This window comes from Cricetulus griseus, unplaced genomic scaffold (assembly GCF_003668045.3).
Source record: "Cricetulus griseus strain 17A/GY unplaced genomic scaffold, alternate assembly CriGri-PICRH-1.0 unplaced_scaffold_46, whole genome shotgun sequence".
Taxonomy (NCBI): domain Eukaryota; kingdom Metazoa; phylum Chordata; class Mammalia; order Rodentia; family Cricetidae; genus Cricetulus; species Cricetulus griseus.
Window position 1 is genome coordinate 49,471 of NW_023277208.1, and position 21,217 is coordinate 70,687.

The following is a 21,217-nucleotide window of genomic DNA, read 5'->3' on the forward strand; positions in this document are numbered from 1 at the left end:
TAACAAAATAATTCACTCTTGTTTCTGAAAGTAATTTCAAGAGAAAACATTGGCCAATCAAGCAGTCCTTGGGTGACATTTGCACTGTGGTCCCCTCTCCCTCCCTGTAATGGGGAAGTATTTGTTCACATCTCTTTAGGAAGAGTGTCACATAGCAAAATGATGAGAAGAATTCCCTCAGGGTACATGTCTGACTCTTAAAATTTAGGATATCCAAAAAAGCATCTATTTGGTCATAAGGTCTCAGCAATAAGGGAATTTATGCTTGAGTACCTATCATGGACCCAAAAGGAAGCTGTTGCACCCAGTTCACTAAAGCAGTAGCTGAATGGGTATTTACACATATATAAAACACAGAATAGAACTTATTTGTGCATGTCTGTGATTAATAAAATTCAAAAACTAAAATACACCATACACAATAAAAGCTACTCCGGAAATGATTTAGTAGGGAAACAAGCTGTAAAACTCCAGTTCTGAGTGGCACAAACTAACCAATATGGATGACCACCCTTTAGGACCAGGTAGAATTCAAGGCAATATGATTATCAGGAAAACCACATGTTCTGAGAACTAACACATGATTACTCCCTGTAGATAAATATCCTGGGTCTACCTTTTTTGCAATTGCACCACTTATTTGTATACTAGTGTCTTCCTAAGGACCAAATTGTTCCTAAAAATAATCTAGAGATGTTTACCGTTGGCTAAGTCAGAAAACAACACACTTTCGAGACAATACATTATCTAGCGAGGTCATGTTTGTAGAGGCCATAAACCCAGAAATTTTCTGGGAATGCAGGAGTGCTCTGAGATTGATCTCCATGTAGGGCTGGGGCTGTGCCAGGAAACTTCTCATTGGGTGGAGTTTGAGCTGCAGCAGAATCTACAATGGACTGGATTTATCACTGCAGCTGAGTCTGTTTTGTCTTGAAACCTACTGCTTAGACTAGGTCTGTGTCTTTTCTAGATGGAAATGATCCAGAAGTTCCTGTAGCTGGGGCTTATCCAACCAGTGCCATTCCCAAAATTTTCACAGCAGCCTTATCAAGATGGGAGTAGTGCTGGGAGGTATTAGTGGTGATAGCTTCGGGAAGAAGCTAAAATCTGCTAGAGCTGATCACACAGGTAGACCAGTGGTGCGGGCATTGATAAGAAATTGACTGCTTGTTCAGATGCAAAGAGAATTGGTTTGTCCTCAATAGTATGGCATTTCTAGATGTTCTTGGAATGATCTCAAGAATATCTGAACCTCTGGTTCCTTAACTGCACCTGAAGGGACACAGAGGAATTGAAGAAGTAAGAAAATTGGAGTCACACAGCACACAATAGTCTATGAACCATATTTAAAGCTTCCCTGCTGGGGTTTAGCTGGGAAATGGAGCACACAGTAGATGTTTTGAAGACATGAACTCTATATTAGCAGAGACAAGTTAAGATAAGTTACCATGGGAATTGTTTGAGGGAGAAACAGCTTTATTATGTCCAGTTAACTCTTGCATTCCTTCTTTGATATTCTGGGGATTCAAACTTCTGTACTTAGCACATTCATTCTTAAACCAGATTTGAAAAGGCAAATAAGATGTCAAAGGGAGACTGCTGTGCTTTGGTGAACTTGCTGGATGGAAATTTTATGTCTAGAAACTACCTATTTAAACACAGAATTCTGGGGATCTAAAAGAAGGTAGCAAAGGAGAAAGGTTTCTGATCTGAAACAAAAGGACTAGGGAATCTCATGCTAGAATTTCAGGGGTTTTACAAGGATCTCTGATGTCTGGGTACCTGAGACCCTGCCAGTACACCTACTGAGTGATGATCATGTCCATCTATGGACACACATATGTATATCTTACACAACTGTCCCAAATGACCCCAAGCATTTGGGAATCAAAGAGGGTGTGGAATTCGCTTATTGTACTGAGACCACAGCTCTTCTGACTGCAGTAGAGAGAGACAACAAAAACACAGACCTTAATCACATAATCAGTCACACCAATAATCACTGCCAGTTCCATGAGTTGATCGAAAGTTGGGTACTTGCACTGATCACAATGTTCTAGGAGGAGGGGCTTTTTGTTCCTTGGAGTACAGGGAATGTTCCTCCTGTTGCTTATTTGGAGGTTTAGGGTAAACTTTCAGATCACCATATTTATTTGATGGCATCACAGGGCATAGGGAACCCTCAGAGCCAGAACTGGCTGAAGGACATTAGGGCATTTGGTGACTACAGTGCACTATTTTTGTTCCAAGTGTTGAGAGATTTGTATCTATTGGGAGACTTGGTTTCATTGCTTGTTCTGGGGACACTTGTGGTTGTAGGTTTCTTTCAGGATCTGGAAGCCATTGGAGAATTGGTTGCATTGAGTGGCCTGGAGGAAATAGAGGACTTTGATTCCTTTGTAGACTTAAGTTTCCTGTATGCTCATGAGGCATAAGGAATTCTGTTTCCCTCGGTACACATAGAAGCACTTGGTAATCTGGATGAGAGGCTTGGTCTTGCAGAATATGGTGTCTTTTTGACTTGACTGGACATCTATACACTGGTTGACATGGCATCATACTGGGATGTGATGTTACTAGAGAAAGCTCATGTCCTGAAACCTGGAAGTATGAAAGTGGATCACCAAGCTCCACAGACCGCATACCTTACTCAGGAAGCCTTTGGAGCAATTTCTCCAATGTTCTATGGATTAGTAGGCCTTTTACAGTCTTAACCTTTCTCTTTACTTGCTTCTCTGTTTCCCATGCTTGTGTTATCAACATTGAAATTCAAATACAGTTACTGTGTCTAATAAGAGAATTTCAGCACAGGAAGCCTGGCAATGGGGAGGAAGTTTAGGCAATGTTTGCAAGTTCTAGGTACATTTATCTATGTGTCATTTCTTATTTCCAAACATGTGGTAAAGAGACACTGACACATGCAACATCAAGGTCTTCCCCTCTAAACCCTCATGATGTATACAGAAGTCTTTGTAGCCACCTCACTTGATATCAGCTTGTTCAAACCATGTAACCCAGATCCCCAGTGGTATTGAAATTCTACTCCTAACACATGACCTTAAATTTACATCCACCTTGAACCACCGTGTCCCCCACTTATTATCATCAGTCATCAACCTCACTGCCCTCCCTGTAGCCTCACTCAGTCTTCACATCCCCCTATGGAACACCTGGCCCAGATCAGGATGTCTTTCTCTATTGAGAAGAAATATGCAGGGATAATTTGGTTGAAATCTGGAAAATCAACAGAGGCTTGAATCCATCCTCTAAGGTCTCATGCCCATCTGGAACTCCTATACAAAATAAATTTGTCTTGCACTGGCCTGTGAGCATATTAGGAAATGGGCCTCTGATCAGAATAATACCAAGTGACCCTCTTCTTTATTTCCATCCCAGTTCCATTATCCCATAATTCCCTCATTTATTCTCATGGTTTCTTTTCTTCAGTTGAGACATAGTCCGTCCACAAAACCTCTACTGACCTGTATCTGCCTGTATAAACCAGGCTCATTCCCATTTCAGAGATCCCTGTCCACTGCCTCCTCAGTGCAGGGATGGGAAGTTTAGGACACATATGCAGGATGGTTACCCATTCTTGACAGGGAAGGGTGTCATCAGCCTTAGACTTTACTGAGTGTCACTCTTTTTTGTTTCGTTGTCATCAAAGCAACTTCGGTTTTATTTTTTCTTACTCCATTTTTTAATTAGAAACAAGATTGTTTTACATGTCAATCCTAGTTCACTCTCCTGGACGTGTGGCTCTGTCACACCAATCATGTGTGCCAGCTTCTCATGTTCATCCTGGCTTGGGCACATGCATTTATCAAAATATTTTTGCAGTAGGAGCTTCTGATGCTTGGAATAGGAAATGTGTAGTTTCTTCAGGCTTTCTGGAGGATTGGGGAGTATGTGTACTCTCCAGAGATTCTAGGGAAACCCTGACACTACAACTCCCAGAGGACCATGAGGAAAACAGGGGACTTGGATTGATTGGATGGGCGCCTTGTGGTTGGAGTCCTGTGTACATTAGGGGACTGGGGTACTGGCAGGGATTGGTTAGCATTGATGGTCCTGGGGACACTTGGGGACTTCAATGGAAGAGTTGATTGTGTTGAGGTTGCTTCAGCAACTAGGGTCCTTTGAGACATTTGCAGATTTTGCTGCTTTGCAGGGATTTGATGCCTTTGGATACTTGATTGCATTGAGTTTCCTGTAGATAATAGGGAACATTGTAGTATTTGATGTTTTGATTCACTTGTAGGGACTGAATGACTCGGTAAGCTTAATTGCAAAGGGGTTCCTGTAGGAAATGGGGGACTCTGAGATATTTGTTGAAATTTTTTGCCTGTGGTTGTTGGGTTCCCAGCCCCCACGGGGTCTCTGTGAGTTGCCTGTCAGCCATCAGCCACAGGTGCATCCTGTTCTCTAGTCCTGGCTTACCGCCCCACTACACCTGGGAAAACACAAGCTCTCCTTCCATGAGCTGTTAAAGCTGTTACATGTGCTGTAAGTGTATATAAAGCTGCTGTCTCCCTGGGAAAAGGTCAGAGGAATAAAGTTGGAGAGACACATGTAGCACCAGCAACCAGAAGTCTCTGCTTTTAACTAAATCTCCAGGTTTTTGCCTGATACTCACACTTGTCATGGCATTGGCATCACAAGTGGAGATGCAACTGAGATTCGGTAAGAAAGGGGACCCTGAGAGATCGCCCTCAGAAGACTGGTGCCAGCAAGTAAGGTTTATGAGGGTGGATTGTTGCCTCAATTCCTGAGATAGTTGGATAGGAAGTGGAGAAGTGCTATCTCAAAAAGAAAACTGCAGTTAGTGGAATTGTTCTGAAAAATGAAAATAATAGAAAACATTGAAAATGAAAAGTAACATTTTAAAAAACAAATGAAAAGTGAAAGATACAGAGTCTGGATAAGGTATGCTATTGTGCTGTCTTTAAATTGTTCAATTGATAATAAAAGAGCAAAAGCTGCTAACAGCTGACTATTAATGCTGCTGATTTTTAATTTTTTTTTTTTTGGTTTTTTGAGACAGAGTTTCTCTGCATAGCTTTGGAGCCTATCCTGGCACTCGAACAGGAGACCAGGCTGGCCTCAAACTCACAGAGATCCGCCTGCCTCTGCCTCCCGAGTGCTGGGATTAAATGCAAATGCGTGTTCCACCAATCCCAGGTTAATGCTGCCGAATTAATCCAAATTATAAATTTTAAAAATGCTTTGACCTAAGCCAGGCTGTGGTGGCACACGCCTTTATTTCCCAGCACTCGGGTGGCAGAGGCAGGGGGATCTCTTTGAGTTCCAGACCAGCCTGGTCTACAAGAGCTAGTTCCAGGAGAGCCTTCAAAGCCACAGAGAAACCCTGTCTCAAAAAACAAATGCTTTGACTTCTAAATTTAAATACAAGGACCGGTTACTTGGGAAAAGAATTTCTGCTTTTGTTTCCACAGAAAATGAAAAAGCTGTGGATTCCTTCCAAACTAATACGGTTTGGTGAATGGAGACCCTTGAAGCAGTGTCCTAGGTGATCCAGCATCTAAAACAAGGCAGCCTTGCAAACCTTTCCAGCCAGGATTTCTGGTTTTCTTAGCATCCCCGTGGTATTCCAGTGCCCCCTAACAGCAGGAGGGAACTTTAGAGGGAACGATGCCTGCCTTCCCAAATATTGTTTATGAATGTGTGTTTTCATTTACATGGGGTTGGTCATACATGGTAATGACAAGGAATGTTTGACAGATGATCAAGAGAAGTGAGTAAACCTTGCCAGTAAAAAATATATATAATTAGAGATCGGAGACAGATTTATCAGTCTGATGAATGTATATTTACTTAGCTATATTTAATAGCCAGAAGAGCTGAAGTAAAGCAGAAGCCCATACAGAAGATTTTACAGTTTAAAATTTTGAAAGGTTCCTTCGCTCTCACAGAAGCCACCTCTGAAGGTGTATCAGAGCTGCTGCTTGGCTTGGAGAAACAAAGGTGGAAGCATATATATGTGCAGGACAGCAGGAAATCTCTGCCTCTGAACTGGTTAGCAATGTAATAGAGACCAGAGAACTCTGCACCTACGGAGGAGCAGCTAGAAGAAAAAAAATATACAGGGCAGAATGATCAAGATGAGTGTGAAAAGAGAATTGTTGAGTATCAGGATAAAGAGTCTTCACCTCTATCATTTTAAATTGGGAAAACAGAGAGGCAAAACCTAGTGGTAAAACTGAAAGATTTAGTGGAATCGCTCTCACAGGAGGTAAGAAATTTACAGGTTTCCTCAAATCAGAGAAAAAGCAGAATTTGCAGAGCAGTCAGATCACAGGAGAGAAGAATAAAGCCCCAAACCTTCCTGTTTCTTATGAGATGCTCTCCGAGGAAGGGCAATACAAAGACACAGATCAGCAGTTAGATCTTGAGATGGCAGTGTACATGCAGATTGGCAAAGCTGCCAAGAGAACTTGGAATAAGCTTCCAGATGCTAGGACACAGACCAAAGCCTTTAGAAAGAGTAGACAGGGACCTAGGGAGTTTTTTCAGAATTGTCTCTAGACTAATGAAGGCATCATCCAGGATAACGGCAGATACAGGTGTCGAACATTTGATTCTGAAACAGCTAGATTCTGAGAATGCTAATACAGTATTCCAGGTGTGCAAAGACCTTACAGAAAGAAAAGTGACATAGATGAGTTTATTAAGATTGGTCCAGATAATGGGGTGAGAGGAACTTCAGTTGATAATGTTATTCCTACAGAGAAAGCAAGGCAAAGGGGAGAAAAATGCACAAAACCCTCTAAAGTTTGCTTTGGATGTGGTCAGACAGGGCATCGGAACAATGTCCCAACAGGGAACATTAGGAACGAGGTTTTGCCCAAGATACAGGAGAGGAACGCAGCCACAGATGATCAACATCGAGCCATAGAGAAAAAGGCAAGTTAGGTCTTTGTGTGGCTTGGGTACCAAGGTAACTGTAGCCTTGTAAAGAGTTTGGCAATGACCCTCCTGCTTCTATTTCGTGGAACAGTTTAAGGAGTACTGGTATTAGCTTGTCTTTGAATTTCTGGTGGAATTCTGCACTGAAGTCATCGGTCCTGATCTGTATTGGTTGAGAGACTTTGGATGACTGCTTCTATTTCACTAGGGGTCGTATGTCTATTTAAAGTATTTATCTATTCTTGATTTAATTTTGGTAAGTGATACCTATCCATTTCGTTAAATTTTCTCATGTTGTGGAGTACTGGTTTTCAAAGGATGATTCTCTGGATGTCCTCATTGTCCATTGTTATGTTCCCTTTTTCATTTCTGATTTTGTTAATTAGCATGCTCTCTCTCTGCCTTTTGGTTAGTTTGTATAAGGATTTGCCAATCTTACTGATTTTTCTCCAAGAACTTTGTTCGGTTGGTATTTGTATTTTCTTTATTTCTACTTTGTTGATTGCAGCCCTCAACTTGATTATTTCCTGGTGTCTACTCCTCCAGGCTGAGTTTCATTCACTTTGTTTTGGAGCTTTCACTTGTGCTGTTAATTCTCTAGTGTGACTATTCTCCAGGTTCTTTATGTGGGCACTTAGTGTGATGAACTTTCCTCTTAGCACTGCTTTCAAACTGTCCCGTAATTTTGGGTATGTTGTGTTTTCATTCTCATTGAATTCTCGGAAGTCTTTAATTTATTGCTTCATTGACCCAGGAATGGTGCAATTGCCCATTGCTCCATTTCTATGAGTGTGTAAGGTTTCTACAATTTGTGTTCCTGAATGCTGGTTTTAAGTAGCGGTTGTCTGCTAATCTACACTAGGGTTATTCCAATGTTTTTGTGTCTGTTCAGATTTGCCTTATTGCCAAGTATGTGGTTGATTTTAGAATAGGTTCCATGTAGTGCTGAGAAGATAGTACATCCTTTTGTGTATTGATGGAATGTTCTCTGTAGGTCTGTTAAACCCTATTGAGTCATAACTTTTGTTCATTTGTTTGTTAAATGTCTGTCAGGTAGTCCTGTCCAGTGGTGAGAGTGGGTGTTGAAGTCTCCCAGTATAACTGTGTGAGTTCTTATATGTGATTTATGTTTTAGTATTGTTTCTCTACTTAATGTTAGTGCCTTTGTAGTGGATGAACATATGTTGGTAATTGAGACTTCACCTTTATTTCCTGTGATAAATAAGAAATGACATTTTTTTTAAATTTTATTTTATTTTATTAGTTCTAGTTAGGGAACAAGCTTATTTCAAGTCCCTTCTCCCTCTCCCTCCCCTCACCCCCAAACTTTCTCCCCCACCCCCAGCCCATCCCCCCAACCCCATCCACCCACTACTCCCCAGGCAGGGTAGGGCCCTCAACGGGAGCTCAGCAAAGTCCACCAAGTCTTCCTATGCTGATCCTGGGCCCTTCCCCATGTGTCCAGGGCCAGAGTGTAACCCTTCATATGGGATGGGCTCTCAAAGTCCCTTCTTGCACCAGGGAAAAATACTAATCCACTACCAGAGGCTCCCTGGAGTGCAGAGGCCTCCTTATTGACATCTATGTTCTGGGGTCTGGATCAGTCTTGTACAGGCCTCCTGGACAGCATCTGGGGTCGATGTGCTCTCCCTTGTTCAGGCCAACAGTTCCTGTGGGTTTCTCCATCCTAGTACAGACCCCTTCGTTCTTCATTCCTCCCTCTCTTCAACTAAATTCCCGATTTCGGCTCATTGTATATCTGTGGATGTCTGTCTCTGTTTCCATCAGCCACTGGGTGAGGGCTCTAGGATGGCATAAAGAGAAGTCATCAATCTCATTTTAGGGGGAGGGTTTTTAGGTTATCCTCTCCACCATTGCCTGGATTGTCAGATCGTGTCATCCTTGTAGGTCTCTGGAGATCTCCCTGGTTCCTGATCCCTTCTCGGGCCTACAGTGGCTCCCTCTGATATCGTTTCTCTCATCTTGCTCTCTTTCCTCTATTCTTCCCCCAACTCAATGTTTCTGCCCCTCCATTTCCTCTCCTCTTCTCCTCTTCTCTTGCTCTTATTGTAGCAGCTCCTTCCCCCCCCCACCCTCATGCCCCCAATTAGTTCGGGAGTTCATGCCAAAGAAATGACATTTTATGAGTCTCTTTTAACTTTAGTGTGAATTCCTTCCTTGTTAGATATTAAGATAGGTACACCAGCTTGCTTCTTAGGGCTGTTTGCTTGGAACACTGATTTTTCAACCGGTATCCTATGTTTTGAAGGTGAGGAGATATTCTTGTATGCAGCAAAGGTTGGATTCTATCTTCAATGCCATTCTGTTAGCCTGTGGCTTTTTACATTTAGGACCTTAGGTACTGAGGGTATTAATGACCATTGATTTATTTTTGTTTTGTAATTGTTTTTGCTGGGGGTATTGCACGTGAGATTTTCCCCTATTTCTGAATTTTGGTATAGAGTGAATATCTATTGCCTATGTTCCTGTGAGTGTAGTTAACCTGCTTGGGTTGGAGTTTTCCTTCTAGAACTTTCTGTAGGGCTGGATTTCTGCATATGTATTAATGTAAATTTGGCAGTGTCATGCAATATCTTCTTTCTCCATCTATAGGAACTGATAGATGTTGCTGTATACAGTTGTCTGTGCTGGGATCCATGGTCTCTTCTTTGTAAAACATCTATCCAGGACCTCCTGGCTTTCAGGATTTCCATGGAGAAGTCAGTGTAATTCTCATAGGTCTGCCTTTATGTAACATGGCCTTTTTCCTTTGCTGCTCTTTTTTGTTTTTAATTAATTTAAATTCTTTAATTACTAATATTTACATATCCATCACCCCATTCCCTACCATCTGATAGGAGTAAGATGGTATCTCAGAGTGGTTTTGAGCTGCTGATCCCTGATGGCTAAGGATGTTGAGCACTCTCTCAAGGGTCTTTCAGTCATTCAGAATCCTCTGTTGGGAATTTTCTATTTAGTTTTGCACTCCACTTTTTAATTGCATTGTTTGGTGTTTTGGTGGCTAGCTTCTTGAGGTTGCTGTATATTTTGGTGATCAGCCCTCTGTCAGATGTGGGGTTGGTGACTATCTTTTCCCATTCTGTGGGCTGGCATTTTGTCTTGCTGACTGTGACCTTTGCCTTACAGAAGCCTCTCGGTTTCAGGAGGTTTCATTTATTGTTGATCTCAATGTTTGTGTTACTGCTGTTATGTTCAGAAAGGGGTCTCCTCTACCAATTTGTTCAAGGGTACCACCTACCTTCTCTTGTAGGAGGTTCAGTGTGGCTGAATTTATGTTGAGGACTTTTATCCATTTGGACTTAGGTTTTGTTCTTTGTGATAGATATGGATCTATTTGCAATCTTCTACATGTCTGAATCCAGTTATGCCAACACCATTTGTTGAAGATGCTTTCCTTTTTCCATTGTATAACTTTAGCTTCTTTGTCAAATCAGGTGTTCCGTAGGTGTGTGGCTTAATACCAGGGTTTTCAATTCAATTCCGTTGGTCAAACTCTTTATGTAAATGCCAGTACCAAGCTGTTATCAGAACTATGGCTCTATAATAGAGCTTAAAGTTGGGGATGGTGATGCCTCCAGAAGTTCCTTCATTGTACAGTGTATTGGCTATCCTGGCTTTTTTGTTTTCCCATATGAAGTTTAGTATTCTTTCAAGGTTTCTGAAGAATTGGGTTAGGATCTTTGATGGGAATTGCATTGAATCTGTAGATTGCTTTCGAAAAGATTGCATTTTTACTATGTTGACCTACCTATCCAAGAGCATGGGAGATCTTTCCACTTTCTGGGATCTTCTATAATTTGTTTCCTTAAAGACTCTTACTGTACATGTCTTTCACATTTTTGGTTAGTTTTACCCAAAGAAACTTTGTTAGTTGCTCTTGTAAAGGGTGATGTTTCTCTGACTTCTTTCTCAGTGCATTTATCATCTGTAGGACTAATTTATTTTAGTTGATCTTGTATCCTGCTACTTTGCTGAAGATGTGTATCAGATGTACCTGTTCACTGGTAGAGTGTTTCAGGTCACTTAAGTAAACTATCATATCATCTGCAAATAGTGTAAGTTTTATTTCTTCCTTTTCAATTTGAATCCCCTTGATTCCTTTTCTTGTCTTACTCCTCTAGTTAGAACTCCAAATAAAATATCGAAGAGATATTGAGAGTTGGCAGCCTTGTCTTGTTCCTGATTTTAGACAATGTGTGTCATATTAAACATATGGAATGAGACTTAAATCAATTCATGAATTTAAAGATAAGGTATAAACAACACAATATTTTAATTCAACTCACAAATTCACGAAGCTCACAGGCCAAGTATATTAGCTCCTACCTGGAATCTCACAACATGGCATCAGAAAACCGAAAAGCAGAAGGTAGAGGCCAGCCTGAACTACATGCAGAAATACTCACTCACAATACCTGCAAACTGTTGACATATTGTATACTTAGGAACAGTTAACTATGAAAGGAAAGAGTAACAAATAATGTCCCTGAAATATTAACACTCTTGTGTGCAAATTCTTAGCCACAAATTCTAAAAAACAGCAGGTGGGAAGTAAAGCAAGCAGTTCCCAAAACATTAAGGGCCAGTGTCAGCTACATAGAATCAGAACTTTGACTCAGCAAAGAAAATCAAACTGTATTTGGTAGCAAGGGCCTGTGATCCTGATAGTGTGGAAGGTGAGGGCAGTGGTGTGAGAAAGGTCAGAATGAATTCTTGTTAAAAGAAGTAGTGAGAATAGCTCAAAGAAGTCAGGGTGGGACAGGTTGCCTAGAGAGGCATCTAATTCACAGAGTTGTTCAATAAACAGCTGGTCCTGGATGGCAGAGGCTCCATCATTATCTTTGGCTGGAATGGTGAGAGCTGATTGACTCTCCCATCCTCTTCCTGCAGGCTTTGTGTCAGGCTCTGGAGCTGTTGATGAAGCTGTGATGAATTCACCAGTCTTTGTTGAATCAGAATCTTGATCTGGACCTGGGTATGCAGGTGATCCACAAGATGCTGTCTGACTTGGGATCCACAAGATGCTGTCTGACTTGGGATTCCATTTCTTCCTGTAGGGGTTTGGCCAGCCTGTCCACACTTCAGGGCTTCATATAAAAGACCTTCATTGTCTCCTCAATGAAGAAGACAGAATCAGGTTCTGCAGGACTAGGACTGAGCAAAGGGAGATTGGACACTGCCTTGGATCTTCCTCGTGGAGAGAATGGATTCTGAGTCTGGAGATTCAATGGCTGCCTGGTGAATGTGAACTGACACATAACTGTGTCTGGTATGTGGAATCCCCACAAGCAGAGGCCATGAGAAAGCCAGCGCCTTTGCAGCTGGAAGATTTAGCATTCATATCCTTGCTTCCCTTCCATGAGGATTCTCTAGCCTTCTTCCCCTGCTGCTTCTGTTCTATGGATCTCTTCCTCTTCTCGTTTGTTTCACAAGCCTGATCAATTTGGGAGAAAATGGATGCCTGGTCTACTGTATTGTTCAAGCCGTCAAGTTGTTGTGAAGGATCCCAAGTTATGGTTGCTGACACATGGAAAAAAAGGATTCCAAGTGGGAGACAAATTTCAAATGGCTGAATACAGGGGGAGCGCTGACACCTGATGGTCTCTCACACATAGGATCTTAGTTGGCTGACCTTGCAAGAGGGACACAATCTTTGGGAAGCCCACACCCATCATGTGATGACTGGTGGCTGAGCTTCTCAGCTTGTTCTCTCTACTCTTCTGCATCTACTGCCCCTCCATAGCTTAACTCTTTCAGAAGCTTTTCTTCTCACACTTGTGATCCACAATGGAGAAGTAGGGTCCAACGTGTTAAGAGTTAATTCAGGGACTAAGTTGAGGAGTACTGCAGATTCTTTAATGGCCCTGGCACTCTGAATCGGGACTGAGTGATATACCAAGAGGGACAGACCCTGTTGGGGAGGCTTGTCTCCTGAGATCCACAGGCAGGATTCACATGGACTTCTCAGGCCTTTTTCTAATTCTCTTTAGCATATCTGGCCTTGAACCAGTTGTAAAGTAGCAAACAAAAGAGATCAGGAGAGGCAGGGTACCCCCAAAAGGCCCCAAATCTTAAGATGCTGGAAGAAATGCCTGGCCTATGCTCTTTATACTTCATCTGTCACAGATTTCAAAGATGAAGGGACATGTATAGAATGAAGGCAGGATGAACAGGACTTGAAGCCAGGAGAATATGGAAGGTTCTAATACAAGGATGACATTTTAAAGCCCTTAGGTAGAGGCTATTAAGATCCTTTGGAGCAAAATTATTGCTCTGAGGGGGCACCACCATTCTGTATTTGGGGACTGAGAGTTAGACCACCCTAAGATAACACTTTTATCTCTATTCCATGAGATTTATTGGGCTTTGCAGTACTTGAGGGGAGCGATGTGTGCACAACTCAGGGAAATATGCATATGCCTGCTGGGTCAGGGGCTATCTGATAAGAGTGAAGGGAGACACTAGACAGGCCATACCTCCATATGGTACTTCTCCAGGACAAACCTTTGAACCAGAGTCATGCATTCCTCCTTCAGGTACATGCACTTATCAGAATGTTCTTGCAGTACTAGGTTTTTATCCTCAGTGAATGTTCTGCCTTTCTGCTGCCTCCTTGGATTATTGGAAGACTCTTGTGACTTTGGAGGAACTTGAAATGTCAGGAGACCATCGGGATATGGTGATGCTTAGGTACTTGTAGAACCTTGGGTGACTGGGTTCAGTGGAGAGCTAGAGGATCTGTTACTTTGAAGTGTATCGGCTCCTCCAGTCCTTTTTCCACCAGGTGGAATTGACAAGCCATGGGGAACATGAAATTCTGGGATCATATGGGAATTTGGTTCCATTGTGAGATCTTTGTAGATGAAAGACACTGGGAATAAAAACGGAAATAGATCAGAGAAGCCCTAAAGAGCCTAGCTCATCCACACATAGCTCCCCATTGCCTGTTGCAGGCTTGGTAGATAATGTCCTGCTCAGGTTTCATCTATGGTGGTGAACACTGTAGACAAAAAGCGTATTAGATGGGACCGTACCCTTGGGTCTCCTCAGCACTGTCCTTCTGCTTGCCCCACCTTTTGCCTAAAAGGGGTCAATTATACTAAAGCCAGGAGAATATCAAAGGTTCTAATACACTCTCGAAATTTCTGCAAAATTGTTGCATAGGGTATACACAAAGAGTTAACCATGAAAGGAAACAAAAACGACACAAATATGGTCACTGAAAAATGTTAATACTCTTGTGTCCAAATTCTAAGCCACAAGTTATAAAAACCAACATGTGGGAAGTAAAGCAAGCTTCTCCCAGAGCATTAAAGGCCATCCTGGGCTACAGAGAATCAGAACTTTGTTCTCACACTACTGCCCTCAACTAACACTTTAGGGTTCAGAGGTAGTTGCTACCAAATGCAGTTTGGTTTTCTTGGCTGAGACCATCAGTATCAGCAGTTGGTAAAAGAAGTCAAGTAATGAGAATTGCTTAAAGAATTCAAGTTGGGACACATTTCCTAGAGAGGCATCTAATTCACAGAGTTGTTCAATAAACAGCTGGTCCTGGATGGCAGAAGAGGCTCCATCATTATCTTTGGCTGGAATGGTGAGAGCTGATTGAGTCTCCCATCCTCTTCCAGAAGGCTTAGTGTCGGGCTCTGAACTGTTGATGAAGCTGTGATGAATTCACCAGTCTTTGTTGAATCTGAGTCTTGATCTGGACCTGGGTATGCAGGTGATCCACAAGATGCTGTCTGACTTGGGATTCCATTTCTTCCTGTAGGGATTGGCCAGCCTGTCCACACTTCAGGGCTTCATATAAAAGACATTCATTGTCTCATCAATGAAGAAGAAAGAATCAGATTCTGCAGGACTAGGACTGAGCAAAGGGAGATTAGACACTGCCTTGGATCTCCTCATGGAGATCCGAGAATGGATTCTGAGTCTGGAGATTCAATGGCTGCCTGGTGGATGTGAACTGACACATAACTATGTCTGGTATGTGGAATCCCCACAAGCAGAGGCCATGAGAAAGCCAGCGCCTTTGCAGCTGGAAGATTTAGCATTCATGTCCTTGCTTCCCTTCCATGAGAGCTCTCTAGCCTTCTTCCCCTGCTGCTTCTGTTCTATGGATCTCTTCCTGCTCTTGTTGATTGCCGCAAATTCTGATCAACTTGGGAGAAAATGGATGCATGGTCTAAGTGTATTGAAGCAATTGAGCAGGAGGAGTCACCAGTGTTGGTCCCTGACATATGGGTAAGATAGGATTCCAAGTGTGGGTCAAATTTCAAATGGCTGAATATAGTGGGAGCACTGACACCTGATGGTCAACACACATACAATCAAAATTGGCGGACCTTGCAAGAGGGCCACAATGTTTGAGAAGTCCACACCTACTGTGAGGTGACTGGTGGCCGACCTTCCCAGTTTGTTCTCTACTCGTTTGCATCTGCTGCCCCTACCTAGCTGCAGGTGAATCTACAATGGATGAAGGGTACTAGAGATTTGGCTGGGACTGGATTTTATCTCTGCAGCTGAGTCTGTTTTGTCTTGAAACCTACTGCTTAGACTAGGAGTGTCTTTTCTAGATGGAAATGATCCAGAAGTTACTGTACCTGGGGCTTAGCCAACCAGGGCCATACCCAAAAGGTCCACAGGAGCCTTATCAAAATGGGAGTAGTGCTGTGAGGTATTGGTGGTCATGGCTTCAGGCCTAGTAGATGTTAGGTATCTTCCTGACCACACAGGAACACCAGTGGTGGGGGCATTGATAGGAAATTGAAAACTTGTTCTGATGCACTGAGAGCTGGTTTCTCCTGAACACTATGGCATTTCTAGATGTTCTTGGGATGATCCCAAGAGCATCTGGACCTCTGCTTCCTTATCTGTGCCTGAAGGGACACAGAAGAATTGAAGTAAGGAAATTGGAAGCACACAGCACACAATTGTCTATGAACCACAAGTAAAGCTGGGGTAGATGTGGTCAATGGAGCCCCACAGAAAGACGGAGACAAAGACAGATAAGTTACCACGGGAATTATTTGATGGAGAAACCGATTTAGCATGTCCAGTTGACCCTTGTAGTCCTTGTTTAGCCCTGGGATTCGTCCTTTTGTACTTAGCACGTGGGTTCTTAAACCAGATCTGGAAGGGCTAAAAATTGTCAGTGGGTGACTGCTTTGATATGGTGAACAAGCTGGTTGGAAAAATTATTTCTAGAAACTACCTATTTAAACCCAGAGTTCTGGGGATTTAAAGAAGTTAGCAAGGGGGAAAGGTTTATGATCTGAAACAAAAGGACTAGGGAATCTCTAGATAGAATTTCTGGGGTTTCACAAGGATCTCTGATGTCTGGGTACCTGAGTCCCTGCCAGTACACCTACTGAATGATAACCAGGTCCATCTATGGATATACATATATATATATACTTTACCCAACCGTCCCAAAGGACCCCAAGACCTTAGGAATCAAGGAGGGTGTGGGATTCTGCTTATTGTACTAGGACCTTAGCTCTTCTGACTGCAGTAGAGAGACAACAAAAACACGGACCTTAATCACATAGACAGTCTCACCAATAATCAGTGCCTGCTCCATGAGTTGATTGACCTTGGGTACTTGCACTGATCACAGTGTTTTTGGAGGAGGAGCTTTTGTTCCTTAGAGTACAGGGAACGTTCCCTCCGTTGCTTATTTGGAGGTTTAGGGTGAACTTTCAGATCACCATATTTATTTGATGGCATCACAGGGCCTAGGGAACCCTCAGAGCCAGAACTGGCTGAAGAACACAAGGGCATCCGGTGACTATAGGGCACTATGTGTGTTCCAAGTGTTGAGAGATTTGTATCCATTGGGGGACTTGGTTTCCATGCTTGTTCTGGGGACACTTGTGCTTGTAGGTTCCTTTCAGGATCTGGAAGCCATTGGAGAATAGATTGCATTTCTTGGGTATATGCACTTATCCATATATTTTGCAGTAGGATCTTGTTACTTGAAAAAGAAATGCGTAGTTTCAGGCTTTCTGGAGGATTAGGGGAATCTTCCTGATGTCCATATGTATGTGTACTCTCCAGAGATTCTGGGGAATCCCTGACACTACAACTCCCAGAGGAACATGAGTAGAATCCAAGAGACTTGGATTCATTGGATGGCACCTTGTAGTGGGAGTCCTGTGTACATTAAGGGACTAGGTTACTGACAGATTTGTTTGCATTGAGTGTCCTGTGGACACTTGGGGACTTCTCGCTATCTGGGTACCATGGAAGAATGGATTGTGTTGAAGATGCTTCAATAACTAGGGCACTTTGAGACATTTGGAGATTTTCATGAACTGCAGTGATTTGATGCCTTTGGATACTTGATTGCATTGGGTTTCCTATAGGAACACAGGAACTTTGTAATTGGTGTTTTGGTTTGCTTGTAGGGACTGGATGACTTGATAAACTAAATTGCATAGCAATTCTTGTAGGAAATAGGGGGCTTTGAGATACTTGGTGACATTTTTTGCCTTTGATTGTTGGGTTAAAGCCCCCATGAGGTCTCTGTGAATTACCAGTCGGCCAATATTCATAGCTGCGTCCTGTTCTCTAGTCCTGGCTTGCAGTCCCAGACTTGTCCCACTATACCTGGGTAAACACAAGCTCTTCTTTCATAAGCTCTTACACCTGGGGTTTTACCACTATGCTGTAAGTGTATATAAGGCTGTCTCCCTGGAAAAAAGTCAGAAGAATAAAGTTGAAAAGACGCACACAGCACAAGAGGCCAGAAGTCTCTGCTTTTAACTAATTCAGGTTTTCACCAGATACTCAGACTTTTTCATGGCATCTGCATCACAAGAGGAGGTCCAACTGAGACTCTGAAAGAAAGGCGACCAGGAGAGATCACCCTCTGAAGGCTGGCCAGCAAGTAAGGTTTATGAGGGTGGATTGGTAAAGGTACTGGAAGGGTGCTTCAACTCCTCAGAGTTGGAGAAGAAATAGAGAAGTCTGCCTCAAAAAGAAACCAGCAGTTAATGGAATTATTACGAAAACTAAAAAGAATAGAAAATGAAATGTGAGTTTTAAAAAGAAAATGAAAAGTAAACAACACAGTTTTACAAAAGAAAATGAAAAATAAAGTTTTAAAGAGAAAATGAAAAGTAAAAAGTACATAGAGAGTCCGGATACTGTAGGCTATTGTGCTGTCTTCGAATTGTTCCATTGCTAAGGAAAGAGCAAAAGCTGCTAACAGATATTTGATTATAAATGCTGCTCAATTCAACTTAAATATTTCAAAAATACTTTGACTTCAAAATTTAAATATAAGGGGAGGTTACTTGGAAAAATTTTTGCATTTGTTTCCATAGAAAATGAAAAGCTATGGGTTCCTTTCAAACAAATATGTTTTGATGAAATGAGACACCATGAAGCAATGGTCTGGTTATCAAGCATGGAAGACACCTGGAACAATGCAGTCACAGACCACTATGGTCAGTATTTCTTGGTTTTCTTAGGATCCCTGTCGTATTTAGCGACCCCATCAGCAGGAAATAGTTTGGACAGAACGACGCCCAAATTCCCAAATATTGTTTACACATGTGTATTTTCCTTTAAATGGGGTTGGTTATAAATGGTAATGACCAGGAGTATCATCCAGATGATAAAAGTGAGTTAACCTTGAGTATAAATGTATAAAATTAGAGAGATGAGACAGAATTATTAGTCAGATGATTGTATATTTTCTTGTATATTTTAATAGCCAGGAGAGCTGAAGTAAAGCAAAAAGCAAGTTCAAAAATTTTAGAGTTTAAAATTTTGAAAGGATCCTTCCCTTTCAAAGAAGCCACCACCTCAGGTGTATCAGAGCTGCCCTGGGGCTTGAGGAAATGTAGGTGTGGCCACGCATACAAGCAGGACAGCAGGAAATATCTGCCCGTGAACTGGTTAGTAATGTAATAGAGATGAGAGAGCTACTGAGGAGTGGCTACATAAAAAATATACACAGGGCATTGTGATTGGGGTGAGTAAAAAGAGAGAGTTGCCAAGTATCAGGATGGAGAGTCTTGCCATGTTCATTTTAAACTAGGAATAAGGAGAGGCAAAAGCCCAGGGGTCTAATTCAGCAGGAGTTAGGAGGTTGAAAGATGTATTTGAGTCACTCTCACAGGAGATAAGAAATTTGCTGGTTTCCTCTGATCAGAGAAATATTCCTGTGTCTGCGAAAGCAACAAGCATGGGTCAGCCTAAGGAACAGACACACTTCGAGTCATGGTGGGCAGCCAAAGCAGCTCAGATGTCTCCAGTGCAAGCTAATATTAGACAAGCGGCAGACAGAAAGGGATTTCACACATTTCCTATATTGGAGCAGAGAGATACTCAGAAACACAAGAAAGGTGAAGACGTCGATACCATTTAAGCAGCTCGAGGAACTAAGGATGGCTTATGTTCGTGATACATCAACAGTGGTTTTCACCCAGACACTGATAGGGAATATTGCTAGAGAAGCCTTACCCTTAGGCAATCCTTGGCTGTCTGCTTGCAAATTCCTATCAGGCAGGGTAACTTGTTACATAGAGCAAGCAGGGAGCTAAGGAATTATTTCAGAATTTGTGTCTAGGACAATGCGTACATTATCCAATGCGTACACAGATGTCGGATCTTTGAGTGTGAAACAGCTAGCTTATGAGAATGCTAGTACAGCATGCCAGGCCGTGTCAAGGATTCACGGGACGAAGGCTGCCATAGACAAGTTTTGTTTAGGTATGGGACTGACTTATACTCAGGGATTGTCCATGGCACTGACTTGCAGGAAGGTCATTTACAAATATGTTATGAAAAGACCTTGGAAATCTACGGGACCTCCTCTTGTATTTGAGTACTTATCCCTAGCATATGTGTGGTTTTGGGAGCCTATTCCACATAGAGGGATACTCATTGAGCAAAGATGCATGGGGGTGTGCCGAGGCCCTATCCAAAAGGATATGATAGACTCTGATGGCCCCATAAGGCCTCATCCTCCCTGGGGAGCAGAAAGGATATGTGATAGGGTTTTAGTTGGGGGTAGTGGTAAGAGAGGAGGTGATGGAGAGGTGCTTCCTGTCTGGGCGGTTCCACTCTAGGAGGTGAAGGCCCAGAGAGATCCTGGGGTGATGGGGACCTTAGCCAGGAGTAGGGCTCAGGAGAGGTCAGGGGAGCCGAGTGGGAAGGAAGAGTCCATTCTATGGTTTTTATGGCTTTTTCTTGTTACTCACAGGTGGCCTGTTGTTCGTAGACACCAATAGTTTTCAGAAATGTATCCTGGAGACTACAGGGGAGGTTTTGATCTCCCCTGCAGTTTCTTATGGCCAAACTGTTCATAGGAACCAAGTATCTAGGAGGCCGAGGGCAGGGTCTGGAGTTTCTTTGTGTTCACGTTTGTCCATAGGCTCAAGGAGGCCAGGGGATCTGGAGTTTCTTTATGTCATGTCCTGAGACAGAGGCTTACATGTCTTTGCTGTAGCCTGCCATGGCTGTTAAAGCAGGTGGCTTAGTGAGGGTCTGGCCCCTTCAGTCACATCCTGGTGCTGGTTCATGAATTCAGATGCTCAGTCAAACTTTAGAGTTGATGCACCTCCAATTTAAGTGTGTCATGCCTGAAGATTTATTGTATCTTTTAGATAGTAGGGCTGTACCAAACTCCTAACGTTCTCCCTCCTTCTCCCAGAATGTAGAGGTTATAGGCACATACCACCAGGGCACTCACATAAATTATAGTTTTTGACATTGGGACTAAATCTTTGTTGCCAAGACTAGCATGGAATTTTCTGTGAGCTGCTTGCTTTTGTCACCTGAGTGTGGTGATTCTAGCTGGTAACAGAGTTTGAACATCAATTAGCAAGAAATTCCACATAAGGATTAAAGGTGTGTGCTATTGCTCCCTGGCTCAGGGATTTCTTTTTCCAACTAAATTGGGTCAATTTTTGAAATAAACAAAATAGGTATATAGTGTTTTTCTAACTTATCCCTGTCTGTGACCCAAGTTCTGGCAATATGTTTCCTGCTTCCTGAGCTCTGAGATTTCAGATTTGTTAAATGCCTGTGTTACTTGTGAAGTTTTCATACCTAACTTTTTACCACTCACCATTTTTCATTAAATAAAATGGTCTTTGAGTAAAATTTAAAGTGTATCTTACTACTTTGCATTGCAAATCATCAACGCTTTAAGATAGCAGGAGTACTCTGGGTGGTGGAGGCACACACCTTTAATCCCAGAACTTGTAAGGCAGAGGGAAGTGGATCTATAAGAGTTCAAATCCTATCTGGTCTA